Source organism: Hemitrygon akajei, chromosome 8, assembly GCF_048418815.1.
Source record: "Hemitrygon akajei chromosome 8, sHemAka1.3, whole genome shotgun sequence".
Lineage (NCBI taxonomy): Eukaryota > Metazoa > Chordata > Chondrichthyes > Myliobatiformes > Dasyatidae > Hemitrygon > Hemitrygon akajei.
In genome coordinates, this window is record NC_133131.1 from 140,937,111 (window position 1) to 140,956,167 (window position 19,057).

At 41.0% G+C, this 19,057-nt stretch overlaps 1 protein-coding gene across 4 annotated transcripts in view; it reads left to right on the top strand.

Annotated features, from left to right (window-relative positions):
• svila (supervillin a) overlaps positions 1 to 19,057 on the top strand; it is a 261,547-nt gene that overhangs the window by 60,582 nt on the left and 181,908 nt on the right. For all 4 annotated transcript variants that reach the window (XM_073054765.1, XM_073054768.1, XM_073054766.1 and 1 more), the window contains exon 2: positions 15,953 to 16,017. The gene's annotated coding sequence lies outside the window, so the exon portion shown is untranslated. The remainder of the gene's footprint in view (positions 1 to 15,952; positions 16,018 to 19,057) is intronic.

The window sequence follows — 19,057 nt, forward strand, 5'->3', positions numbered from 1 at the left end:
GGAAATGAATAGTAACACACACAAAATGTTTGAGGAACTTAGCAGGTCACGCAACATCTATGGAGAGGAATAAAGAGTTGACACTTCAGGCTGATACCCTTCATCAGAGATGTTGTCAATGTGGTCTCTGCAAAATTCTCTGACAATGAACTGATTAAATAATACAAGCTAAGCTCTTGAGACTGCCCCAACATTCAACAAAATCTTTGGCTGATCTTCCACCTCAAAACCATTGCAGTGGAATTATCACCATGTGCCTTGGTTTAATTATTCAGATCTCATAATGACCTGTTTTGAAATCAACTAATGACTGAAGCTACACAGTAAAGACTTCCAAAGGTTCTACCATCCTCTGCAAAGAAACTTCAGCCTCATTTGTGTCCTAAATAGCTACCCTTATGTCTTAGAGAGTTATCTGGAGTTCTGAGCATTTTAGCCAAGCAAAATGTTAGTGTCCATGGAAATCAAGCCATCTTAATCCCATGACTGCTTTGAACTTTTGTGAATACATTCGTCTGCCTACTCTTTCAACTCTACCCACAATGGATACATGCAAATTGTTTTTAAGGTTGGGATGTCTCATATCCTGTTTTATTCCACTTTCCTCTTTCCCTCTGTGACATACAGTATAGGGCATGGAAATGATCCCTTTGGTCCACAGTCCATACCAACTGTCAAATGGGTATTTGTACTAATTTTACATTAATCCTTTGTATTTCTACCACTCATCCACACAATAGGAACATGTTTAGTGTCTAGCGAACAGCAATCTTTGGGACACGGGAAGAACCCAGAGCACTCAAGGGTATGCAGGAGCGAGCTTGCAAACTCCTTATAGACAGTACCAATGTCAGGATTAAACCCAGGACAATGACTCTGCTAGTTTTTCCACTGTACTGCTTTCTGTTTTCATGACACACTTTAACTAAATACCATGGAGGTGAAATCTGAACCCAGCCCACTTTGTATTTTTGGGCTGTTATACCCAATTCATGTTTTCATCAACAGTATTCTCAGTGTAGTTTTCCATCTCTATACTTGGACTTTGTCATTTGTTTAATTGGCTACGTTCTATAGTGGGTGAGCTAGATATCGATGGAAATATTAAATTATCATCTTGCCGATCGTCATCATTATGTGCCATGCGGTATGCGTGGCCAATGCTGGTCTTGACCATAGTTGTTCTTGGCAAATTTTTATACGGAAATGGTTTATCCTTTGCCTTCTTCTGGGTAGTGTCTTTACCAAACGGGTGACCCCAGCCATTATCAATACTCCTTCAGAGATTGATTGCCTGGCAATAGGGGGCTAGGATTTGTGATATGTACCAGCTGCTCATACCGTCCACTACCTGTTCCCATGGCTTCACGTGACCCTGATTGGGGTGGGGTGGGCTAAGCAGATGCTACACCTTCCGCAAGGATAACCTGCAGGCTTCTGGAGGGAAGGAGCATCTTACACTTCCTTTGGTAGAGACCCTGCCACCCATTTTAACAACACATTTTCTAAATTATGCCCATTTTTCAAATACATTCAGTGGCCACTTTATTAGGTATGTTTTGTACCAATTAAAGTGGCCGCTAAGTGTATGCGCATGGTCTTCTCCTGATGTATCCCATCAACTTCAAGGTTTAATGTGTTGTGCGTACAGAGATGCTATTCTGCACACCACTGGTGTAACGCGTGGGTATTTCAGTTACCTGTCGTCTTCCTGTCAGCTTGAACCAGTCTGGCCTTTCTGCTGTGACCTCTCTCATTATCAAGGCATTTTCGCTCACATCTGTTGCTCACTGGATTTTGTTTTGTTTTTCATACCATTCTCTAAACTCTAAAGACTGTGCTTGAAAAGCCCAGGAGGTCAGTATTTTCTGCGATAATTCACACCACCCCATCTGGCATCAACAGTCATTCCATGGTCAAAGTCACTTTGATGCCATTTCTTCCCCATCCTGATGTATGGTTTGAACAACAGACAGATGCAAATGTCTGTTTTATACCATGACAATTTTATCTGTCATTGGCTCATATGTTCACCTTGCTGTGGAAGCTCAAAGGCTTGACTTAAGAATGGGCAGAGATTTGTTTTTAGTAATAGTCAGGTTTGCGCCAAGAACTTCAAAGTTATTTATCATATATAATTCCAATTGCCCTGGTCACTGGTTTGTTTTTCTTTGCGTTTTCTGCTTTGAATTTCCCAGGAGTCAAATAAATTGTGCATGATTCATTTTGTTTAAACAAGAAGAAAGACTTGTAGCTATTTGACTTATGATTCCACACTGAAAATGAAGATTCATATTGAAGATGAAAATTACTTTGCATATGCAATTATGCAAAATGTTATAACATTCAGATTAATGCAGCAGTTAGTCTTCATTAGATCTGAAATGTTGCTTCTTTGACTATCATTTGAATTTCTAACTTTAGGTCAACTAATTTGTCCACCTCATCCCTACCCATTTCTCCAGCCAGGGCTTTTCATAATATTATTCAGAGTGGAAGCCTCTGACTTGTGGAGTTCCGTAGGAACAGAGCTAGGACCTCTACAGTTTGTGATGTACACTCAGAGACAACTTTATTAGATGCTCCCACTCCCCCCCCCCCCCCAACTTCACCATTCTTCCACAATTATACAAGTTACATTGGAAGAGGGAGCCCCAAGTTCTTGTTTTTTTTTGCTGCAAGGCACAGGTGCAACAGAGAAAGAAATGGCTTCAAAATTTAAAAGCAAATTTCTTATAAATCTATATTCAGTGGACACTTTATTGAGTACACTTGTACACCTGTTTGTTAATGCAAATATCTAATCAGCCAATCATGTGGCAACAGCTCAATGCATGATAGCATGCAGGGATGGTCAAGCCCTCCTGGGATTTTCATGCAGGGCAATCTCCAGAGTTTACAGAGAATTATGCAAATAAAAATCTAGTGCGCAGCAGTTCTGTGGGTGGAAATACCTTGTTAATGAGAGATGTCAGAGGAGAATGGCCAGACTGGTTCAAGCTGACGGAAATGTGAAAGTAACTCAAATAACCATGCTTCCACACATTACAACAGGGGTGTGCAGAAGAGCTTCTCTGAATGCACAACACATAGAATGTGGATATGGACAAGACACTGGCTTGATTAGGCACCTTGGTCGATCTTGACATTTGGGACAAAAAGCTTGCTTCATTTTTTTCATGTGAGGTATGGCCTCTGGCTATCCTCCCCGTTTAAAACTGACAAGTTCATTCCATGCACCCATATCCAAGTCACTAATATAAAGCATACAAAAAATCTTGGCTATTAATCTGACCCCTGGGGAATTTTAGTACCATTCTCCAGTTTCTAAGCCCACGGTTTACCAGAAAACTCTCGGCATTATGTACTAGAGATGACTCCCTATCCCTACAGGCTCTGACCTTCTCATTCCATGGGTCACAATTGCTAATCTGCCTTTTGTGTGAGATTTTGTGAACTGACTTTTAAAAGTCCCATGTAGATGACAAATACTGCATTCTGTTCATCTTTAATTTCCACAAAAGAACATTTCAATAGCATTGGTCAAACACAATTTGACGTTAAAACCGTGTGCTAGCTCTCCTTTAACACAAACTCCTCTAAATGTAGGATGTTATATAATCCTCCAGTATATTATTTTTTTTGAAGTTACTCCTCTGCTGTGGATCAGCTGGCCAGCTTGGTCTTGCTCCCCATTTTGCACAAATATCCGGTATTTGCCATTTCCCAGTCCTTTGGCATCATGCTTCTAGATCTTTGGAAGTGTTTAACCTTGTTGTCTTTTTGGAACATTGTAACCTATTAACAAAGGTTAACTTTATGAATTTCATTCCTTCTCTCTGGAGATGCTAAATGTGGAAAGGATAACTGGCTTGGGCAAGTGGCAACCTTTGCGGTGCAAAATTAAATTCTCTACTTTGGGTAACCCACTCTTTTTTTTTCTGTTTGTATCAGAACTGGCCATTTCTGCACCTTTGATTTTGGTTCTGTTTTTTTAAATTCTATTAGTAGTGCCTAGCCTGCATTCAGATGCAACCGACAATTCAGCATTGTCAGAATTAGGTCTGAATCCAGGATCAACTTTACTCACCATATACAGTTGAAAGAAAGTTTGTGAACCCTTTGCAGTTACAGTACTTGGTTTTCTGCATTAATTACTCATAAAATGAGGTATGATCTTCATGTGGTATGAAATTCCTTCTTGCCATTGTGCACGTCTGATCAGCAGTTACAGGAAACGTTTGGTGGAAATTATTGCTTCCAAAAGAGGTTCTAACAGTTATTAATTACAAGAGTTCACATACTATTTCCAGCCTGGACTATGGATGATTAGACATGTATTCAATAAAGACATAAAAAGTACAATTGTTTGTGTGTGATTAGTTTAGGTAGATTGTGTTTGTCTATTATTGTGACTTGAGGAAGCTCATGCCACATGTTGTGTGTAATTAATGCAGAAAACCAGGTAATTACAAATGATTCACGGGCTTTTTCTTGCAACTGTATATGTATGTGTATTAGGAATTTGCCATTGTGTGAGTTACCCTGTAGACTACCTGCAGAAACTAGCATGTGGTTTCTTTTTGCAAAATGTGGCTTTGTACACTCAGGTGTAAGGCATTGTGGTCAGACTTTGCATCTGCCACACAGGTGTCAGTAAAGAATAGGCTTCATTCTCACTCTCTCCAATTCTTGGTAATAAGGCAGTATCAATCATGACCCATTTAATAAAATGTTGTTTAAGATGGGGATTGTAAATGGATATGTGATGTTCTCAAAGAAATGATTTTTTTTTTACAAATTAAAAAAATCGCCGATCTCCTTTTCCTTTTGAGGCGAAATAGATTTGACTGCACTTTTGTAGGACTTGAAAGCTATTTCTTTTTGTTCTTTTCTGCTGATCCTCCATTTCTGTTAATGGTCCTCTTTCTCCGTGTGCATACCTGCTCAGTGGCTACCTGTTCTCTGTGAGGCAAGCATTCACATCGGGGAAAGTGCACTGATGCTGCTGCCTTACATTCCAGGGTTGTAGGTTCAGTCATAACTTATAGTGGAGTGTGTGTGTGTGATGTTTACTCATTTTTATTGCTCCGGCATGGGCTACCTCTGGGTGTTCTTGCTCTCCCACCCCCCCCCCCCCCCCACATCCTGAAGGTGTGCTGGTAGATCAAAATATCTTGAGGGAGAAATTGGTCACGTTGAATTTAGATAAAGGAGCACCCACCTAGTGCATTTTTGACATTTATTTGGCACCAAGTACATTGTTTCAACTGGTCCATTGAATCTGACCTTGTCTGTCCCTACACTGCAATCTCATCCACTCCATCGACTTTGGATGTTTCTTTACGTTCACTATTTGTCGAAAGGTTTTTTCCATCCATGGCACACTTGCACTTTCCCATACACTTCCTTGTTGCTTGTGCTGCATCCACAAAATTTCTAACATCTCGGTAACCCTTTTTTTTTAACCTGAAGATTTCTCTTTACCAGTCTTAAGTGCTTTACCAGTGTTTGTGTTTTTACTTCAGAATTCCAGTAGTTGCAGTTTTTTTGCTAATGTTTCTTTTTTTTTTGTCTGTAACCTTGACCTTCACTTTTTATACTTCCATTCTTGACCACCCAACTCAGATCTAGCCTTGGATAGCTCTGCAGCCTTTGTTTTTTTAAGAACTAATTCTGTCTATATTCCTCTGGCTGGATTCTTGAGACCTACAAGTAATCAAAACACTAATCTGCAAAATTAGTTATTTGCTTACAGAAAAGAATGTCCCTTCTGCTGACCAGTTTCAGCGACAGGTTACTATCGATGCAATGCTCCTCAGACAGGATGAAGAGGTCAATACTCCCCAATGCCATTAGGCTTTACAATTCTACCGCCAGGACTTAAGAACTTTTTAAAAGCTATTATTAATGCTTTTTGAGATAGTGATTTAGATGCATATCATATTTTTTACTGAGTTAAGTATTGTATGTAATTAGTTTTGCTACAACAAGTGTATGGGACATTGGAAAAAAGTTGAATTTCCCCATGGGGATGAATAAAGTATCTATCTATCTATCTATCTATCTATTAATGGCAAACTGCTTCATTTCGGGAGCATTGCAGAGTGCCAATAGGACATTATTTGAAGGCTTTGCAGTTTGGTTCAGTCCTTTCCATTTGTGACCAACGAGATGTGCCTCTGCTTTCCCTGTTCTCTTCTTCTTGCTATAGCCAGTTCAACAGTCAATTGCCTCCACTATATACAGGCATCCTTGCTGCAGAATCCAGCAGAGTAGAAGGCTTTATGGCTTTGTCTATTCACTTGTGTCCTCTAGTAATCAAAACACACAGATCACTGACTTAAAACACACATCAAGTAATATCCATGGGATAGATGATGTTGATATTTCGATTCTGGCTAGTTTCATTAGCTAGCCCTTCTGAAATCATAATCTGGCTTGCTATCACTGACATATGTTGTGAAATTTGTTGTTATACCGCAACAGTGCAGTGCAATAGATAAAATGTACTCTAAATTACGATAAGAAGTGTGTGTGTGTGGCCCATCCATACAAGGCACTGATGCAACCCTCTAAAATGCTGTCCACGGTGCTTTACAGAAATTTTCTAGAGTCTTCGGTGACATACCAACTCTCCTCAAACTAATGAAATATAGCCACTGGTGTGTCACCTTCGTAATTGCATCAGTATTTTGGGCCCAGATCATCAGAAATTTTGATACTCGGGAAATTGAGACGTCACCTTTTCCAGTACTGGCCCCTTGATGAAGATTGGTGTGTCTTTTCTCAGCTTCCCTTTCCTGAAGCCAATTTCTTGGTCTTACTGACATCGAGTGCAAAGCTGTTGCGACACCACTCAACCAGCTGATTTTCTCGCCCCTCGTCGCCATCTGAGATTCTGCAGACGGCAGTTGTGTCGTCGGTAAATTTATAGTTGGCATTTGCATTATGCTTAGACACACAGTCATGAGTGTAGAGAGAATAGAGTTGTGGGCTAAGCACACATCCTTGAGGGGTGCCATTGTTCATCGTCAGCAAGGAGATGTTATTTTGGATCTGGAGATGTTACTTTGATCCACTCTGACTGTGGTCTCCCAATGAGGAATTCAATGATGCAGTTGCAGAGGGAGGTACAGAGACCCAGATTTTGATGCTTGTTGATTAGAACTGAAGTGATGATGGTGTTGAACATTGACCTGTAATTAATAAACAGCAGTCTGATATTGGTATTGCAGTTGTGCAGGTGGTCCAAGGCCAAGAGGCAAGCCAGTGAGATTGCAGCCAGTGTAGACCTGCTGTGACGATAGGCAAATTGTAGCAGGTCTAGGTCCTCTGTGAGGCGAGAAGTGGTTGGTAACTCAAATCGACAATATGGGTAATTAATTCATAAAACAACTTGGAGACAGCAGGCATGCTAGCAATTGTTTTCTTTCCAACAGTGCACATTTTGGATGTTGGCTTTCTCCATTTAGCTCATCAAGACAGTACTCCATTCTTAGAGCATTTCCATCCATCCCTGTCTTCCACTCCCACTACCATTTTGTTTCCCTACTACCTATTATTTCTCATGCGCTCATCAACACCTCACAACTCTCCAGCCCCTCACCTACCACAGGTACAATTTACAGTAGACTGTTAACCTGTCAGCATTTGGGATGTGGGGGAAAACCAGAGCACCCAGGAAAACCCATAAGGTCAGAGGGAGAACTACAAACTCCACTCAGATGGAATTCAAGATTAAGATCAAACATGGGTCACTGGAGCAGCATTGTGCCGCCCTCTTTCCAGACATTTTCTGTTCCCAGACTCTATTCTAACAGTTAGTCCAAGTTGCAAGGGGTGAAAGGGTTAAACCAGCCAATGGAGATCCAATCCAGGCCCCTTCACCTTGCACGGTTTTACTGCACACTGGCTGTGCCGTTATTGCTGCCCGCTTTTCTACACAATATGAGTATTTGAAAAGGTGGCCATCCTAGTAGGATTTGAAGCAATAAATATTTACACGGTACTGGAATCTGTATTCATTATTTATGTAAGCATTTGTAAAAAAATTTTTTTTAATAAGGATTCTAGATCATAGCATTTTATTTGTTAAATTCTGCTTGTTATTCAGCAGAAGTCTGAGTGTAAATGTGAGAAATCCTCCATGACAGTGTCTTGCAGGGGTGAATGTGCCATCAGATCAGTCCTGGATTTAAAAATCAGACTCTCCTTTTGTATCACATTTTATTTATTTTACTTTTTTCGAGATACAGTGCAGGACAGGCTCTTCTGGCCAAATGAGCTGCAGCACCCAGTAACCCTCCTATTCAACCTGAGCCTAACCACAGGGCAACTTACAATGACCAGTTGACCTACTAGCCAGTAGGCCCTCGGACCGTGGGAGGAAACCCACACGGTTGGTTCACAGGGAGAACATGCAAGCTTCCTACGGATGGCACTGGAATTGAACTCTGGACTCCGGAATGCCCTGAGCTGTAATAACATCTCATTGACCACGACACTATCATCAGTACTTTTCAGACAGGGTGGTAAATGTAGCCTTATTTGTTGTTTTATCAAGATGTAAGGTTTGGACTATTGACCCGGTGTAAGAAAGTGAAATTTAAAATGAACTTGGCTCCTCTTACTGCTGTTATGCCACTGGCATTTAGGGCAGCAATGAAGGTCCTCCAACTCTGTCTGTCCATACCATTGCACACAGATATGGGATGATTCTTCTTTGCTGTTTCTGTAACAATTTTTTTTTGACCAGTCAGGGCTGTTAGCCTTGGACTGAACCCCCAAATCTGGAGGACTGGTGGACTGCTGTTTGCCTGGCTTCTACTCTTTGATGTGATTGGGATGGGTGACCCTACCAGGAGCCAAATCACAAGGCCCTGACTGTAGCCAACATAGCGCTCTGGGTCATTGAGGCACGCAAGCCTCCAAACCCTACGACAAGGTTGTGGTCCTCTTGGAACTTGCCTCTTCAGCACAGGCTTTATCTAACTGCATCTGGAAGAGAGTGAACTTTACAAAATACACATATTAGTTATTGTGCTGCTTGTCACCTGTCATCTTCCTGGAAATGTAGTATTCCTCCAAATGTTAATCATTAACTGCCCTCTTAAAAGCCAAGAACTTTTGATGATTAGTTTGTCATCTGTATGTTTGAGTAATTTATATCGTTCAGCTTTTCATATTTATATTTTGATGTTATGTATCATGAATTGCATTTGGTATTACAATGGTCGCCTTTAGTACTCCACCTACTGGCCACTGTATATAGTTAATATTTTCATGTGAAATAATAACCGATAGGGATACATATTCAAAAGAGAATGTAAATATAGTGTGCATGGCTACGAACTGTGAAAATCTTTACATCAGTGATCATTTTAGGAAATGGAAGCAAGCTGCATCTGCGGACCATTCCAACTGAGCGAGATGATACGGTAGATCATTCAACCCCTTGAGCCTGCTTGGGTCAGGATGGTTTTGAATTTGAGTCCCACCAGCCTCAGAGTGGTGTTATGGGTGAGTGCAATAAATGGATTGTGGGCCATTGTAGGGGAAATATTTTATCCGAAACCAATTGTGCCATCCAAGCAAGGAAAGAATCTAGCAAACAGAATCAAAGTTCACTTTAGATATACAATTACACTGCAGAGTAATCAAGCAGCAGCTGACAGCTACGGCTTGTGTTTCCGTCTTGTGGTTCGTGAACTTAAAAGTCTGCACAAATAACCAGTTCAAAGAGAAATGGGGACTCCTTGTACCTGCCAGAAGCCTCAGCATTATCGTGTCATTTGAGTTGCAGTAGAAAGTGTAAGACTGCGTTTGAGGTCCAAGCTAAACTAGTGCGAACTTAAAATCTAGCTGAATTATGGAGTTTAAACTTTTGGTAGCAGAAATGTGCAAACGTCAGTAGATGTGCTCATTTGGTGGAGGTAAAATTGTTTAAACGCTCTTTTCTGGGGAAAGGGAAACACGCTAATAATGATGTTGTGGCTTCTCTTGAGAATCAGCATGTGTCCTCAGCCATCGTTGTCCGGCAAGCAGGGTGACACTCAAGCTGGCGGGCACGAGGGGCTGCTGCTTTGCTGCCCCCTCCCACCCAGGAGTCCCGCGGAAAAGCCACCGCAGTCTGAACGATCCGGGCCCACCATCCCACTCACACTGTGCACTTACGCACTTCCACTGTCCTCCTGCCTGACTGCATGGGGGCTCTAGGTGCATGAGAGTCAGGGAAAGTGGGGAGCATCATCTGGTTCCTATGACCATGACCAAAATATTGCAGTGTTCGAGTTAATATTGTGGAATCTGAAATTTCCACAAAATCGCAGTTGAGGGCTTTGCATTGTTTGGATTTTAAGGTCATTAGATAGTGTTTAAGCTCATGCAGACTTTTGTTGTATTTAAGCAGAAAGGTGAGAAGGAAACTAAAACTATTAAGTGTTAGTTAATCATTAGTGAACTGTTCTGTCCATTTGAACCAAGTTGCCAAAAGATCTAGCTCATTTCTGTGTAGGTGCATGGAAGAAGGTCCAGAGGGCACAAGGCGTTAAGTCTCCAAATTTTAGAGCCTTATTTGTTACTGTGGTTCCAGAGTTTGCATCACCCTAGGCTTTCTTCAAAGCCTCTTTATTGTTCGTGAGTGTTGTTGCCTGAGTGAAGTCATGGAGAGAAGTACTAGTAGACACGAAGCTGTCTCTATATTGGACAAAATATGACAAATAAACTGATAGCCTTTGGGTTACAGGGGAGAGGGGAGAGAAAGAGAGAGACCTTTTGGAGCAAGAGGTCTGCCTGGCTCAACACTACTCGATATTTTATATGCTAAAGATCTAAAGACAATTCAGACTAAAGTCAAAGGACAGTTCTATATTGACAATGCTTCTTTTGAACTCCGTGTAAATGCCTGGATCTTCCCATACGTGCACCCTCCTGTTCATACCTGTATTACAGACACCTAAATACACACAAGTAACGAATTTAAATCTGCATTGTCTGTTCTTCCAATTAACTTGGTTCACAGTTCTTAAGAACCCATTGTTCAGAGCTGTGCTTTAGATGTAATCCACAGTTCGTATTCGGACCTGAAGGCTAGTGGCTGAATTTACTTGCTACATGCGCTAACTCCAAAAATCACTCCAACAGTGAGATCTTAAAGTAGTCACAAGAATCCATTGCAGATGAACAGAGTAATATTCTACACAGTAGGGCCAATATCTACTGGTTTAGCAACATCAGTAGTTTTCTTTCATGGTCTGTATCTTTCAACAGGCATTTACTCAGGCACGCCTGAAGTCATCCAAATTTGTTCATGATGTTGCAATGCGAAGTACTGTATATCTACAACAAATAAAACAAGTTCTCCAAATGCAGTTCTCCTGGCCTGCGGAGTCTCCCCAGCATTGTTTGTGTTGCATTCTGCAAACGATTTGACTGCATTCGTTAAGGTGCAGAAACAAGTCTGTTAATGCAGCAGTTTCACAACCACAGGACACACTAGTCCAGTTTACTATGATTACTCAAAGATTGTTCTGAGTAATTTGGCAAAAGGGCCATCCTGAATTGCTGCAATCCATTTGTCATATGTTGTGCCATGTGTCATATGCTGTCATAAGATGTCCTGGCCCTGTGATAATTGAAGGAACAGCTGACAATGCACAATATAAAATGGTTGTGACTTTGAGGGTAATTCATCTTCATTTATTTGCTTGCTACCTTTTGTGCTACAAATTGGTAGAGGTCTCAAGTCTTGGTGACGCTGGTTTAAAAAAAATAATATTCGGCAACTTGCTGCAGCACTTCCTGTATGCAGTGTGATTTGCTGCTGGTGATTGATTAAGACAACAGATAACATACTCATTAAATAAAGGAAAGTATTTCCTATCCCTCTGCTTCCACAGATGCTGACTGACCTGCTGAGTTCCAATAGCGGTTTATTTTTGCTCCAAATTCTTGCTATCTGCAGTCTCTTGTGTCTCCATCACTGCTGCTGAACTTGAAATACAAAGTTTCTCACTTTCTGTACAGATCGGTGTGATGTGCTGTGAATTTCCCTCAATTCCTGGTGTTACTAGTGTAATTAACTTTATAAAATGTTCCTTGCCCAATTTTGCTTTCTAATAAAGTGAAGGGAAATATCAACTTGCAAGCTTATTCTGACTGTTATTTTGGATTGATTTTGCACGCGGTTAAATGGAAAATGTTGTTGTCGGCTGGGTGGAGGGAGGATATGGAAAGTGAATTTTTTGCATTGCTTGCATCCCTCGTTTCTGCTTGTGTCTATTTATTTCTGGTGGCAACTGCAGCTGTTAGAATGACCTAGCGGAAACCAGATCTGCCAAAACTTGATTTGACTGTTGCTTTTCGCAGATGAGTTTGTCTGCAGAGACCTTGGGCATTTTGCTGTAAACTGAGAAAGCTAAATTGTGGCCAGATGTGGCAAACTTCACAATGATGAAAGGTCATAATGAGATAAATAATTGTTTCTTTTGGTTGACAACACGAAAGTAAATGCCCAAACTTAAGATGACCAAAAAATGGAAGTGTGAGAAATTTCCTTTAAGGGTGATTAAAGTGTGGAATTATTTGCCACAAGAATATGAAACAGAGTCCAAATTTCTTCAAATGGTGATTTGATTGTTGTTTGAAATATTGAAGTGGTAATTTTACACCGAATATCATCCTCTACGTGCAATGGCCATGCTAAACACCGAGTTGCATGTCATTTCAACTCCCATCGATGTCCTTGGCAAGCTCCACTACTAGAGTATAGCCAAAATCAAATCGGATGAACAGTACCTCAGATTCTGCCTGGGTAGTCTGTAACCCAATGTTATGATACTGGAGAGGGTTTAAAGGAGGTTCACGAAAATTATTCCAGGATGGAAAGGCTTTTCTTCTGAGGAGCGTTTGATGGCTCTGGGCCTGTACTAGCTGGAATCCAGAAGAATGAGGGGGAATCTCATTGAAACCTATTGAATATTGAAAAGCCTCGATAGCGTGTATGTGGAGAGGCTGTTTCCTATGATGGGGGAGTCTAGGACCAGTGGGCTCAGTCTCAGAATAGAGGGAGGTCCATTTAGAACGGAGGAATTTCTTTAGTGATGAATCTGTGGAATTCAATGCCACAGACAGCTGTGGAGGCCAAGTTATTGGGTATGTTTAAGGCGGAGGTTGACGGATTCTTGATTAGTCAGGGCATGAAGGGATACAGAGAGCAGGCAGGAGATTAAGACTGTGAAGGAAAATAGTTCAGCCATGATGTAATGGCGGACCAGACTCGATGAGCCAAATGGCCTAATTCTGCTCTAAGTTGTATGACCATTGACTTTATCAATTTCAGGTAACCTGCACCCATTGTGTTCATTTCTCTCTCCTGATCTATCTGGATACTGTGAATCCTCTTCTCTCCATTTCTTTCCAAACTTTCTCCTCCTCTTCCTCATTCCATCTATCAAGGGCACACTCGAACTCACTCACACACACCCCTGCCTTACCCTATGGATCTCCCCTTTCCAAATGTTTTCATGTCCCTCCCTTTTCTGGTTTTACTCATCAGATTCCAGAATCTTCAGCCTTTGCTGACTCCACTTAATACGGTACAACCACTATCTCTACCTGCTCCATCCACTTCCCCCTCCGAACTCCATCTGCCCATTATGCTATCCTCAGCACGGTTCCTCCTACTGCCTACTAGCTCCTGTCTCACCCCTTTATATTAGTTGTCTCCCGTCGACACCCCCAGACCTCATGCTGGATCAATTTCTTCTCTACCTCTACAGATGCTGTCAAACCCACTGAGTTCCTCCAGCAATTTGCTCGTTTTTTAATAGGGCAGTATGCCCTGTCCTCTCTCAAGCTCTTGTCATCCTATAATTCATTCAAATAACTTATTAATTAAACTTAGCACAGGGTGATAACTTTTTGTGGGATATTTGAAAGAAAAATATTAAGTAAATTTTGAGTCAGCAACATGTCAGTCTAACAATCTTCATGCTCGAATTCCAGTCCCTGCATGGATGTGTTCCTCCTGAATCTCTGAGCTGTGATCCTCAGATGAATATTGTTTTTTATTTTCTTAATCCATCAGCAGCAGCCTTGACTTCCTTCTGAAATTTTCTTCCTAAAACAGATCTCTACCTCTCTTAAGATTTTATTTTATTCAGGAATTTCCAACTTGCTTTGGTCCCTGGTATAAAAAAGGTTGGGAACCCCTGATTTAAATTGATCTCTCGGATTCTGAAGCTGATCATTTACATAGGTATTTAGATAAATTTTGCTTTAGTGAGTTTGCAAAGGAGAATGTTACAGGGTCATGGATGTGAATTGGAAGTGAAGTTGGTTTATTATTGTCACATGTCCAGAGATACAGTGTAAAGCTTGTCTTACAGTTTGTTCATGCAGTTCAGATCATTACACAGTGCATTGAGTTAAAATTATAACAGAAAGCAGAATGAAGTGTAACAGCTACAGAGAAGGTGCAGTGCAGGTAAACAATAAGATGCAAAACCATAGCAAGCTAGATTGTGAGGTTAAGAGTCCAATTTATCATACTAGGGAACTATTTAATAACCTTATAACTGCAGGGTTGATGTTGTCCTTGAGCCTGGTGGAAAGTTTTTTATCAGGATTTTGTACCTTCTTTCTAATGGAGTGGTAGAGAAGAGAGATTGCTCAGGCTGGGTGAAGTCATTGATTATGCTGTCTACTGATGCGGGGAGACACATAGAGAATTCACAGAATAAAAATCCTTCAAGCACTGGGCAGCTACACCAAGTTCTTGGCCCTGCATGTACGCTCTAAGTCTCTCCCTTGATCATTCTTTTCCACTCAATAGTGCATGTTATCCAAAGTGCTGTCTTTTTTTTTTAGCCTTGGATCTGGATAATAGTATTTATAAGACAATACTGTAAAACGGTTAACAATTGTAACCGCCTGTGATCAGTCTGCATTTATGTTTCTTTTGAATGGCTTCTTGTTTACTGCAGCTTTTTGCTGGGGAGATTGCCTCGTTTTGTTGAGGGTGCTGTAAGATACAAATAATTAAGTCATTTGATTTTGAAGAAGCATTAGTGCATGTATAGTGATTATAATCAATCTTCTGTCTACTTGTAATGTGAAAAATGCCTCCCTGTAATACGACTGTATAATATCACAATCCCATGTTTTCTGGCTCATACCAGCTTCGACTAGCTTTGCGCAATATTCACCCCAGCTCTTGGTGTGCCCCATCACTGACCACTTCATTTCAATGTCTATCAATTCCGACTTGCGTTGAGTTCTTTTTATGTATAGGAATTGAGAGGACTGTATCTTTAAATTTGCTAATTCGATGAGCAATCATGAAGCTGATTGATGAAACAAGATACCATATTTAGTTCTTCTCTCATCCCTACATAGGTCCGCCACCACTGTAAAAAGAATTCTGTGATTGCCTTCACTGACTAAAGTACCCCAATTTTTATAGTTTTGGATATTAGCAGGAGGGGAAAAAGGGATGAAGGCATTGCATTAACTCTTAATCATTTTAAATTTATAAAAAGTAACTTCACCTCCCAGAACATTAGGACTTACCGTTAGTTCATTTGTCGTGCATATTGTAAACAACAAATTCTGAACCTGAATATGGACATTTTCATGTGAAACATAAGAAGAAAGGCTTGTACATACTTTATATCACATTTTGTATGGCTCCTAGTTGTCTTAAAGTGCTTTACAGGCTTCATCCCTTTTCCCCCTCATGCTAATATCCAAAACTATAAATAGCACAAAAATGTGATTAACTGTTGAATCTTGTCTGTGATTCTAAATATTTCTGAAGCAAGATTGGAATATTTTCTCAAGAAGGGAGTTCTGTTTTGGGGAGCAATATATAAATAGAAATCAAAAGAAAATGCATTTCAGAGTACCAAAGTGTAATATTTTTGCTAATTTAGCATTTTTTGTTCTTCAGGATCCATAGGTCACCAGAGGATATACGATTATTGACCATGAAGCTTCTTTCACTTTGAGAATTTGGTAAGTTTAAGTTTGCATCCTAGCACTTAGGGTTGATTACATGATTCCTGCAAATTGAAATTTAGCTCTGGTTTTGCATGGGCAACTTTATTTATTTACTCGATCTGGATTCCTGTTTTTGCACATACAAAATCTGCAGATGCTGGAAATATGGGGGAGAATTTGCGGGGGAAGTAATACAAAAGGCACTGGAGGAACTCAGTGTGTTAGATAGCATCTATTTACATAGAAACATAGAAAATAGGTGCAGGAGTAGGCTATTCAGCTCTTCGAGCCTGCACCGCCATTCAGTATGATCATGGCTGATCATCCAACTCAGAACCCTGTACCTGCTTTCTCTCCATACCCCCTGATCCCTTTAGCCACAAGGGCCATATCTAACTTCTTCTTCAATATAGCCAATGAACCGGCCTCAACTGTTTCCTTCAGCAGAGAGTTCCACAGATTCACCACTCTCTGTGTGAAGAAGTTTTTCCTCATCTCGGTCCTAAAAGGCTTCCCCTTTATCCTTAAACTGTAACCCCTCATTCTGGACTTCCCCAACATCGGAAACAATCTTCCTGCATCTAGCCTGTCCAATCCCTTTAGAATTTTATACGTTTCAATAAGATCCCCCCTCAATCTTCTAACTTCCAGTGAGTATAAGCCTAGCCGATCCAGTCTTTCTTCATATGTAAGTCCTGCCATCCCAGGAATCAATCTGGTGAACCTTCTCTGTACTCCCTCTATGGCAAGAATGTCTTTCCTCAGATTAAGGGACCAAAACTGCACACAATATTCTAGGTGCGGTCTCACCAAGGCCTTGTACAACTGCAGTAGAACCTCCCTGCTCCTGTACTCAAATCCTTTTGCTATGAATGCCAACATACCATTTGCCTTTTTCACCACCTGCTGTACCTGCATGCCCACCTTCAATGACTGGTGTACAATGACACCCAGGTCTCGTTGCATCTCCCCTTTTCCTAATCAGCCACTGTTCACCGTTTTCCTGTTCTTGCAACCAAAGTGGATAACCTCACATTTATCCACAATAAATTGTATCTGCCATGAATTTGGCCACTCACCTATCCTATCCAAGTCACCCTGCATCCTCTTAGCATCCTCCTCACAGCGAACACCGCCGCCCAGCTTCAAGTCATCCGCAAACTTGGAGATGCTGCATTTAGTTCCCTCACCTAAATCATTAATATATATTGTAAACAACTGGGGTCCTAGCACTGAGCCTTGCGGTACCCCACTAGTCACTGCCTGCCATTCTGAAAAGGTCCCGTTTACTCCCACTCTTTGCTTCCTGTCTGCCAACCAATTCTCTATCCACATCAATACCATACCCCCAATACCGTGTGCTTTAAGTTTGCACACTAATCTTCTGTGTGGGACCTTGTCAAAAGCCTTTTGAAAATCTAAATATACCACATCCACTGGCTCTCCCCTATCCACTCTACTAGTTACATCTTCAAAAAATTCTATAAGATTCGTCATACATGATTTTCCTTTCACAAATCCATGCTGACTTTGTCCGATGATTTCACCTCTTTCCAAATGTGCTGTTATCACATCTTTGATAACCGACTCTAGCATTTTCCCCACCACCAATGTCAGACTAACCGGTCTATAATTCCCCAGTTTCTCTCTCCCTCCTTTTTTAAAAAGTGGGGTTACATTAGCCACCCTCCAATCCTCAGGAACTAATCCAGAATCTAAGGAGTTTTGAAAAATTATCACTAATGCATCCACTATTTCTTGGGCTACTTCCTTAAGCACTCTGAGATGCAGACCATCTGGCCCTGGGGATTTATCTGCCTTTAATCCCTTCAATTTACCTAACACCACTTCCCTACTAACATGTATTTCCCTCAGTTCCTCCATCTCACTAGACCCTCGGTCCCTTACTATTTCCGGAAGATTATTTATGTCCTCCTTAGTGAAGACAGAACCAAAGTAGTTATTCAATTGGTCTGCCATGTCTTTGTTCCCTATGATCAATTCACCTGTTTCTGACTGTAAAGGACCTACATTTGTCTTGACCAATCTTTTTCTTTTCACATATCTATAAAAGCTTTTACAGTCGGTCTTTATGTTCCCTGCCAGCTTTCTCTCATAATCTTTTTTCCCTTTCCTAATTAAGCCCTTTGTCCTCCTCTGCTGGTCTCTGAATTTCTCCCAGTCCTCAGGTGTGCCGCTTTTTTTTTGCTAATTTATATGTTTCTTCTTTGGACTTGATACTATCCCCAATTTCCCTTGTCAGCCACAGGTGCACTACCTTCCCTGGTTTATTCTTTTGCCAAACTGGGATGAACAATTGTTGTAGTTCATCCATGCGATCTTTAAATGCTTGCCATTGCATATCCACCTTCAACCCTTTAAGTATCATTTGCCAGTCTATCTTAGCTAATTCACGTCTCATACCTTCAAAGTTACCCTTCTTTAAGTTCAGAACCTTTTGTTTCTGAATTAACTATGTCACTCTCCATCTTAATGAAGAATTCCACCATATTATGGTCACTCTTACCCAAGGGGCCTCGCATGACAAGATTGCTAACTAACCCTTCCTCATTGCTCAATACCCAATCTAGAATGGCCTGCTCTCTAGTTGGTTCCTCGACATGTTGGTTCAGAAAACCATCCCGCAGACATTCCAAGAAATCCTCTTCCTCAGCACCCTTACTAATTTGGTTCACCCAATCTATATGTAGATTGAAGTCACCCATTATAACTACTGTTCCTTTATTGCACGCATTTCTAATTTCCTGTTTAATGCCATCCCCAACCTCGCTACTACTGTTAGGTGGCCTGTACACATCTCCCACCAGCGTTTTCTGCCCCTTAGTGTTATGCTCTACCCATATCGATTCCACATCCTCCAGGCTAATGTCATTCCTTTCTATTGCATTAATCTCCTCTCTAACCAGCAATGCTACCCCACCTCCTTTCCTGTCTATCCCTCCTGAATATTGAATATCCCTGGATGTTGAGCTCCCATCCTTGGTCACCCTGGAGCCATGTCTCTGTGATCCCAACTATATCATATTCATTAATA